At 35.3% G+C, this 10,319-nt stretch overlaps 1 protein-coding gene and 1 long non-coding RNA gene across 2 annotated transcripts in view; one reads left to right on the top strand and one right to left on the bottom strand.

The window, feature by feature from the left end:
* Positions 1–10,319, top strand: part of LOC127861646 (RING finger and CHY zinc finger domain-containing protein 1-like) — a 473,873-nt gene that overhangs the window by 60,968 nt on the left and 402,586 nt on the right. The window lies entirely within an intron of this gene.
* Positions 1,646–2,075, bottom strand: LOC127861661 (uncharacterized). The gene is made up of 3 exons (XR_008040313.1): positions 2,028–2,075; positions 1,828–1,887; positions 1,646–1,687 (listed from the first exon to the last, which is right to left on the bottom strand). It is a non-coding gene; the product is annotated as an uncharacterized LOC127861661 (long non-coding RNA).

The following is a 10,319-nucleotide window of genomic DNA, read 5'->3' as shown; positions in this document are numbered from 1 at the left end:
GTAATTCTCGTTAATTTTAAAATGTATTTGATAGGAAATTTCTCTAAAACATAAGCACAAACTAAATTTACATGCGTTTCATGCACAATTACATAATAAATAATAAAACAATATTAACATTGATTTATAATTATTACTGTTACTTTAATTACACAGTCAGTTATAACTAAATGTAATAACCTGTCAGTAATGTTGTTTACAAAAATGGCACTCACACCGGAGCTTTCTGTTCCATTTTTTCAATCGAATGTACCATTCAAGTTTATTCACATCTAATGTTCAACATAATTATGTGTCCAAACCTTCGCATACATATATCACTGGTTCCAGGCATAGCTCTTACACATGTCGGAAAACACAAGTGTTAATGGTCGAATAAATATATTTAATTATTATGTATGGTGTTTTTTCCTATTAATATTGCCTACTACACATAAGATATACAAAGTCAATTGCGTGCAGAAATGCACTGGGTTAACAAATGTCCAATTCAAGAATAAATTTGCTTGCGTTTACCCATAACCGATATACGTGCGGTCACGGCTAAACGATACATGTATAGTAATAGAACAGGGATAAACTCGTGGCAACGGATAACCGCTAAACATGTGTTTACACATAGTTATTGTTACAGATACAGATGGACATATTGTTACTGGTAACCGACATTCTTTATGTAACATATTACTGATAAACGTGTTGTTGCAGATAATCGATAGCCTTATGGCTGGATATTACTGAAAGACTTGAGGTTGAATGTATTAGATGAACTTGTGGTTTACGGACGTATGGTATCTGATAACCGACAAACTAGTTTTTACAAATCCCCGTATAACGATTAAAGTGTAACGTATAACTGATAAACTTGAAGTTACTGAGAACAAATCGTTACAATGAGTTTGGTGTTGTTGTTGGTGCGACCAACAAGTCAATTATCCCAGCATAGTGTTTATCCTCTTCCCCCGCAACTGTTTCGACCTCTGAAGAATCTTGAAGAACTTTGAATGTTGAAAACTTGAAAGTAAGTCATTAGTATATAAATCATTTGAACACATGTATGGAAGAAATAAATATTTGATGTCAAATACTATTTAATAAACAAATTTCATGATTTATATTCTGTGAATATGCATTTACACATTTGAAAATACACGCATTTACACGTTTGAAATAACATGCGTTTATAAACTTTAAAAGCACGTGCAGGTGTAAAAAGAGCACTCTAGATTTCATATACGAGCCACGATGAATGTAACATGTTTATTTGGTTAGTAATACTGAACAACTTCTAGACGCGTCTTTACTGCAATAAAAAATATCAAACCTTATGAACAGCATTTGAAACGCTGCAAGTGTCGCTTTGTCAAACTTGACCATTTCCTGATAATAAACAAAATGTTACAACAATCTAAGTAAACCATCAAACAGACATCTGATATGGACATACTCAACATCGTATACCGCTTGTTCTAAAATGTTTAACGATTCAAATATATGCGTCTATGAAGTTAATCTTAAAAGGCATATACTGTTTATAATTTACTACATGAAAGAAGCAAACTGAAGTCATTAGCAAAAATTGAACTATTTCATGGACAAAATTGAAACTAGACGATTTACAGCCTAACCTTGAAACGCTGTAGGGGTTCATGTTCCAAAACTCGGACTGCAGTAATGTACATCTGATCTAAGAATATATTTTGCCGAGTTTAACATTAATATATATACTATATGTATTGTACTACATGAAAGTAGCAAACTAAATTCATTAACAAAAGTTGAAACATTTCATGGACAAAAGTGACACTATACGATTTACAGCCTAACCTTGAGACGCTGTAGAGGGTTCATGTTCCAAAACTCCGACTGCAGTAATGTACATCTGATCTATGAATAAGTTTTGCCGAGTTTAACATTAATATATATACTATATATAATGTACTACATGAAAGTAGCAAACTTAATTCATTAACAAAAGTTAAACTATTTCATGGACAAAAGTGAAACCATACGATTTACAACCTAACCTTGAGACGCTGTAGGGGTTTCATGTTCCAAAACTCCGACAGCAGTAATGTACATCTGATCTATGAATATATTTGGCCGAGTTTAACATTAATATATATACTATATATAATTTACTACATGAAAAAAGCAAACTGTATTCAATAACAAAAGTTGAACTATTTCATAGACAAAAGTGAAACTACACGATTTACAGCCAAACCTTGAGACGCTGTAGGACGTTCATGTTCCAAAACTTCGACTGCAGTAATGTTCATCTGATCTATGAATATATTTTGCCGAGTTTAAAAGACGTGCATAATAGCACATTTTTCAATTAAAAAGCGTGCTCGTGAAAACTATCAATACGATTTTACACGACGTAAATAACGATGCAAATGTTTAAGAATACATGTATATACAAATAAACAAAATCCGTAAACATTATCGGAAAGGAAATGAAGTCCTCTCTAGTCTGTTACGTAAGGAAATTGACCAATTACCCTACAATACAAAACAATAATAACACATAAAACATGATTAAGGTTGCGGTCACCACCTTGAAATGTTCCATTAAAAGAGCTGTAGGTTTAAAATGATTAAATAACAGGTCGACACTCACACGTTGCCCAGAATTTATCACTTACATACTCCGACAAAAACAGAGAGTAATCAAAAGTATTACCTTCATTTCGTGTCCTTGGTTTACATACAAGTAGTGCAACATTTCTGAAACATACATGCGGTTCAATAGTTTCAAATAAAACATACGATACAAATACACGTTTGTATTAGCTTAATTTAGATATACGTTTCTTAAACGATATATGGCATGTTTAACCTCAATATTTAATCATTATGAAAATACAGCAGGAATAATACCTTTTGTTAGCCACAGAGTTTTCTGAAAAATGAAAATAAGTAAACAACGATTTATAGGATGGACGTGTTCCTGAAACAAAGTATTTAACGGCCTGGAGAACAACATACAGCCATACATCACAACATTATAACTTCACATGTTTGTAGTATAATCTTTATTATATGATCATCCTAAACTATTTCGATATATATTTGTAAAATGCATTACACATACCTCGCATTTTTCGTTTTCTGCAAACGCATACGAGTACCGTTGCTGCGAGCAACAATAATGTGCCACAACCAACCCCAATTAGCGGAACATCCGAGTTGAGTGTGGCTACAGAACGGGCAGCTATTTAATAGAGGTACATGTTTTTACACACTTTCTTGCAATATTTGAAGTTGCTATATACATTTTTGTAGAGAAATATAAATTAATGTTTACAAAAAATTATAAAATATGGTTAGTTATCTTGAAGGTTCTATTCTGTAGTCCGTAAAATTCGTTTCTGCTATTCATCCATCCATCAATACGAATAAGATATCAAAATGAAACTCAACGTCATCAGCAAAAGAGAAAGCGTATAATTACCCTTGCTACATTATATTGACAAGCCGCAAAGGTAATTACACTCGCTGGATCTACACTTGTCTATTCATAAATATGTTGTTAATGAAGAACTTATTGAAACTATGTGAATCAATGTATTTCATAAGATAAAACTTTTCTACTGTCTGCTTTTCTACGTACGGTAATGACGGTTATCAAATAAAAAGGACGTGTAATGTAAATATGTTTCTCAGACTTCTATCAATCTATGTTTTTGCAATATAAATGTGATGACAAGCACATTTTCAAATAAAAGGAGCAAACTCGTGAATTCGAGAAAATAATCTCGCGTTTAATGTAAGGTGTATACACCATACACAAATTAAGCCAAATGATTTATAGTGATCGTTTATGCGTTTGCTTAAAAGTTGATACATACACATATCTACCATGTGTGAACAATTGATCCACACATCTGTTTACCTTTCATCCCAGACGAAGAAACGTCTGATCCATGCGTCACCCACACCATTTCCAGCGAACATCATTTAGCGACCAATGTCATGCTGAGTGAAATCTGAAATCGTTAGATACGACGTTAAATCACTGTGGATATTTTATATTGCCCATCCACCAGTAAGGGGGAAGCAATTAAAAGTTCCCTTCGATTCTTCAACATCACATTTCTTCCAAACAAAGTTTGAAGGCTTCGGTACTGGATACGCAATCACTGTGAACATCAGTATGACAGTTGAATGTAGGGTAGTAGTGGCGTTGAACTCTGAAGACATATTTGAAGCAGGTCGTGGGGAGCCTAAAAGGAAAATCATCGACATACACAAATAAAATAAAGATTTAATCTCACATATTTTCACAATAAAGGGCGATTTAAAACATGACTTTATTGAAGATATCGTTAAGATCGTGCATACATGTTCTATAATTATAATGTACATGTATATAATATATATGGCAAATTAAACAAACTAAATCATACATTTAACAACAACGTTGATGTTCTTAGATTTTGACTCTTCTTCGTTTAAGATGTTCTTTAGCATAGCCCGAGTATTTACCTGTGTTAGCGCATGTCATGTTTTCCATATATCCGAGAAAACCCCCATTCCGTTGCTTTTGTACACCACTTTTGTTGATTATTCGAATGTTTGGACTATGGTTTCCTGTGGCGTACATCTGAAGGTCACGCTTTCGTTCTCCATTTACAAGGATCGAGTCACTGTATCCCATAGCCTCAAAGGTAATTAAACTCGCTGGATCTTCAGTGTTATTCAAAAATAAGTTTTTAATGCACGCTTGATTGGAACTATGTGAATCCATTTATTTTCATAAAGTAAACCGTTTGCTTGGCTGCTTATCTACGCTCCGTATTAAAGGAAATCAAATAAAACGTACGTGTAAATGTACATATTGTTTCTCAGATATCTGTCAAGCTTATGCTTTTGACATATATATGCGCATCGCTCTGTGATAAGGGCGTTAAATTCATGTGTGTAAAGTGTCGTACCAGATGAGCATCGGCAGTCCGAACAGGCTATTCAGGAACGACACTTTCCGCTTAGAACAGAACGTCTGTAAACGAAAAATATCATAAAAGCGGAAAGTGCCACCCCTGATTAGCCTGTTCGGACTGCACATCTGGAGCGACACTTTCCGCACATGTATTAAACCTCTTGATTAAAGAGCGTGACCCAAATTTGTGAACTTGTATAATGATCTCGAGCTTAGTTAAAGATGTTTACATCATACACATATTAAAGCAAACTGTTTTTATGTTGGTCGTGTATGCGTTTGCTTAATATTTATTACATACAAATATCTACAATGTTGGCATTGTTACATACCAAAGTAAAACATATATTAATTTGTGTAAGTTTATTAGCGCATATCGAGCTTTGGACATGGAAAATAATGCTGTATAAAATATCAGTATGTAAATAGAAATTAATATAGTAGCAGTAAATTTAAAGTTATGAGTTTAATCTTCGTCCCATTTAAAAAATACAGAAATAAATCATGCAATTATGTTAGATTAACATGAATCACTTACATTCAACATTTAAATGGAATGAAAATTCAGATTCACCGCTGTAGACATTCTTAACGAATCCATTATCGAATACCGTAATGTGCAGGTATAATTGCCAGCGTTCTCCCGTCTGACATATGTCCAGTATATTGTGTTGTGGCTCTCTGAACACTTGTCATCTCCTTGCCTCATCACACGTTACCAACGTGTTAATGTTTTGTTTTGTACATGTTATGTTGAACGAATCGTTCTCTTTTACAGCATACGCGTTATTGAAAGCAAACTTAGGTTCATCTGGAAACATTACACTAATTTAGATTATCTGTATTAATTATATTATGAAAAAAAAGAAATAATAATGCCGACATCATCTAACTAGTGGTCAAATTTCCTTCTTTTTAGTTTTACATGATAATGCCGATGTAGAAATATCATTCAGTAAGTCTAAGATTTTAAATTTTAGGAATAATTATTTTACGTCAATAATAAAGCAAATATGAAAGATAAGATGGAATTTTGATTAAGTTATAACTTACGCAAAACATTCAGATTTAGATGCGTGCATTCCAATCCATGCTCCGGAACACCAACTGCTGGTATCATGTGGTTCTTGGCGCAACATTTGATTGTCGTGTTTTGTAATGCGCCAACATTACGGATTTGTAATACGTGATGTTCAGTCGTTCTATTCAACAGTTGCCAATTAATCTGAGGTGATGGTTTTCCTACACTAGTACAGTAAAAGTCATAGTCTTTTCCCTCGATGATGGTGATACTCTTTAGAATGTGATTACCGTTGTAACTTATGGTAGGTGCCGTTGGTGGTGCTAATACATAATTATGTTAAATATAAATATTCCTAATACATGTTTTATAATAAAACTATGCGGTCACAACACACATGCATAACAATATAATGTCAACCAAACTTATCACATTAAGTAGATAATCAAAATACTTTCCTTTCAAAAAGTATTGAAATGTAAATAAATCTTACTGAGAATTTCCAAATTTAGATAACTTTCGTTTCTCCCATATCGCTCGTTGTTGTCTAATGCTTTCATTTGATTTTCCAAAGAACATTTAAATGCCCCATCGCTATGGCGGCCAATGTTTGTAAAGTTAAGCCACTTCCCATTTAGTTGAGAACTTTCTTTGTCCCAAGTTACTGTGGCCAATGGGTTGCTGTCTCCCAAGCACTATACGGAGATGTTTTTTCCTTCTATTATACTTACAGTGTTTGAGTTAATGTATTGTCCTCCTACTTTGATCAAGGTTTTTTCTGGTTTATCTGAAAACCCGTACAGTTTAAGCAAATTGCATCTATGGTTATGTACGTGGGGCATTGATATGCAGACGATGTTTTTTAATAACGGGGTTTAATCATCTTAAACCTTGGACAATATAAATGTTTAAATGTTTAGTTTTCCGTAATAGGCGATTAATGAAACAAGTCTGTGTGGTTATCACAGTGTTATTGTGATGAAAACGGATAATAAAAAAATAAATCGAACCATTTTAGATATACAATATCTTCACTTAATATTCCAGTGGATCATAATTGTTATAGAATATCAAAATAAGCAAGTATGTTTATCAAACTAAATTTCTGGCAATATAGCTAGCTTAGTTGACCATTAACATGAAATATACTTACATAACACTTGTAGTCGTGGCTTCTCTGAATGAATATAGCTATTATTCTCAATAAAATTTGCCAAACAGTAAAGGTTCCATCCATGGTGTTTTCTTTCAGGAATAAAACTAAGTGTACTGTTGACGCCCTCTGTTGCTGATGCCTGTGTTTGGGTTAGCGCTTTAGAGCGATCACGTGTATGACCATTTTTAAGGTACCACGTGAACCATGCCACAGCAGTATCTGAACGTTGACACGTGATATTGAAAGCGGACCCAGCAATAACAGTGCATCCTCTCTGGCACGGAGGAGTCAGTTTAAGCACAACACCATCTGACGAACTTATAAAGACACCTTCAAAAGACAATTATTTAAACTTTGTTAAAATTTGATATGTACATGACAATTTAAAAATGACACATAATGAGCTGTTAAATTGTAATGTTGATGGTTTTATGTTGTTTATTGTTTATTTTAGATTGAATGATGTGATTAATTCTCAACGAGGTACCGTGTCAACCTATGTTATTGACTTGACCATTCAAAGGCCAATGCTGCAGCTTTATTGATTTGACGACGAAAGTCCGTCCATACTTAAGGAAGAGGCGAAAGAGGCAGGAAGATCGCCGGGTGTGGACAACGTCCTTTTAGAACTGATTAAGCAAGGAGGACAGGCAATGATTTAAGGACTTCAACAATGGCAGCACTATGCCAAAAGATATTTGAGGAGAACAAGTGACTCAAGGAGTCGACCAAGTCTCTGGTCATCCCCCTACCGAAAAATGGCAACCTCGAATGAATTGTGCAATAATTACCGAACCATTAGCCTCATCAGTCATCCCAGCAAGTCATGCTTCGCCTCATCCTCAATAGATTAAAAACGTAAGATGAAGGAACTGCTTGATTCAGAGCTGAGCGGAGCACAGTGGAACAGATCTTCAACTGCAGGCATCATTGCGAAATACCTGCAACACCAGCGTGAGCTCTTCCACAACTTCATCGACGTTTAGGAAGCTTAAGACCGCGTGTGGCATGACGGCCTATGGCATGTTAGGAGAAGATTCATCACGGAAGGGCTGGTGCAAATCATCCAAGAACTATATGGAAACGCACGCAGCGTAGTACGTCTTAATGGAAAGCAGAGGGCGTCCGTCATGGATGTCTTCTCTCAACCATCCTGTATAACCTTGCCCTTGAGAGGATAATTCAGGAGACTCTACATGACCACACACCTCTATATACATCGGTGGAAGACCCATCTCCAATTTAAGATTCGCTGATGTCATTGATCTCATGGGTGGCAAAAGCAGTGAAATGTAATACATCACTAACAGACTCTAGCAGGAGCATATGGGATAGACCCGCTTCAAATACTTTGACGCAACTATGTTGAAGGATGGTACCAGTGCCGCTGAGGTCCGAATACAACTTTTGTTTGGTAACCAGCATTAATTTATTATAAAAATCTGTGTCTTTGCAGACTGGGGTGCTTTTGTTTCCCGTTCAATACATTTTATTTACCTAGTCAATAGGTATGTGGGGGTCGAGGGCATCCCCTTTCACGCCGTATATTATTCATTTCATCCGAATGAAACTTGCCATTGCAATCGCAGCGATGGCCAGAATGAGCACGTTGTGGACAAGCTGTCCCATCAGCTTCCTCACCACGTACAGACTCTACAAGTCCTTCATAGTTTGCTACTTCCTACTGTATGACTGCGATACCTTGACGCTTCACACGGACACAGAACGCAGGCTATAGGCCTTTGAACACAAATGTCCAGAAGACTGATCCGCATCTCCTACACGGAGAAGAATACCTACGAGTCCGTCCGGCACATGACTGCAACACTTGTTGGCCCACACGAGCCCGTCAATCGACAAAATCTGGCTTGGTTTGGACACGTCACCAGGAACGAATCTCTGTGCAAGGCTGTTCTCCATGGACATGCTAGAGGGACGTCGACGTCGATGCCGTCTGAAGAACAATTGGATGGACAATGTGAAACAGTGAATATTTCTTCCCATGGATGAAATATTCTCAGCAGCACACAACAGACCTGGCTGGAGGTGGATTTCTGTAACGTCGTTCCTTATTTCCCCCCAACGGCCAAACCGGTAAAGGGAATGACGATGATATTACTTATGTGTTTTGTGGTGTCTGATTGTATGATGTGTTGACATCGGATTCATCAGAATATTTAAGTCCTGCTGTTTAATTATGTTTATGTTTAAGTGTGTTTTGTTTAATAAAAGATTAAATAAAAGCATTCATAGCAATGTGTTCTTACAGCAGTTCTAAGTGTTGCAATCTTTAATGCAACATAAATTTTAGTGTTTAAAGTTGTGTTAATTTAAAGTTATCGTTGAAATGTAATTGAATACAAATTGTAAATGGCGAGCATAGGGCGATGAATATTCCCAAACAATAAAACATGGATATTGTTTTGGAATCAGAAAATATTAATAATGTTTACACATCCTAATGTTTTGTTTATGCAGCTTAAAATTACACATGAGAGCTGTAGCATATCTTTATAAGTAGTTTAACCTTTTATCCAAATAAAGAATACACCAAAAGTAATTCCTAACATTATGAAAACATTAATGTTTTATAAGCGCACGTCCCAAAGCAGTACTGAAATAATGAATGCCAGACATTCATATATATTTCCTTATTCCGTTGATTGTTATTATCATTACAAGGAATTAATTTTGTGCATCAGATAGATCGAGGTAAGACAATGCAAAGCCCCTGTATTAACACTCGTGTTATTTAACACATGGACCTTGATAGTTTGTGGTTGTTTTCGGACTGGCGTATTTTAGATGGAAAATTTCATATCGATGACCATATAGTATCGACTAATTTTACCCTAATGAGTAAAAGGTTGCTGCTGGCTTATTATCATTATTACTTTTATACTCAGGCTGGCATCTCTCAACATCTATAAAGTACTTACAGGCTATCAGCATTATAACATTTATGGTAAAGCAGTAATTGTAATTTTTACATAATAGCCACGAAATATATTCTACATAAAGGTTCATATGGTACTATGGATGCTAGTGGACACATTACGTGTGCATTTCTTGGCTTTCTTGTCTACATAGACGTTTGATATAGGCTGTATACTATCCCGGGTATTTAAACACTGAATTATTCGGTTAGAAATTCTCATGACATTAGTACTTAGTTATCTTTATCAAAGAATTAC

The sequence above is a fragment of the Dreissena polymorpha genome, chromosome 16 (genome assembly GCF_020536995.1).
Source record: "Dreissena polymorpha isolate Duluth1 chromosome 16, UMN_Dpol_1.0, whole genome shotgun sequence".
NCBI classification, from domain to species: domain Eukaryota; kingdom Metazoa; phylum Mollusca; class Bivalvia; order Myida; family Dreissenidae; genus Dreissena; species Dreissena polymorpha.
This window is presented reverse-complemented; position numbering and strand designations above follow the sequence as displayed.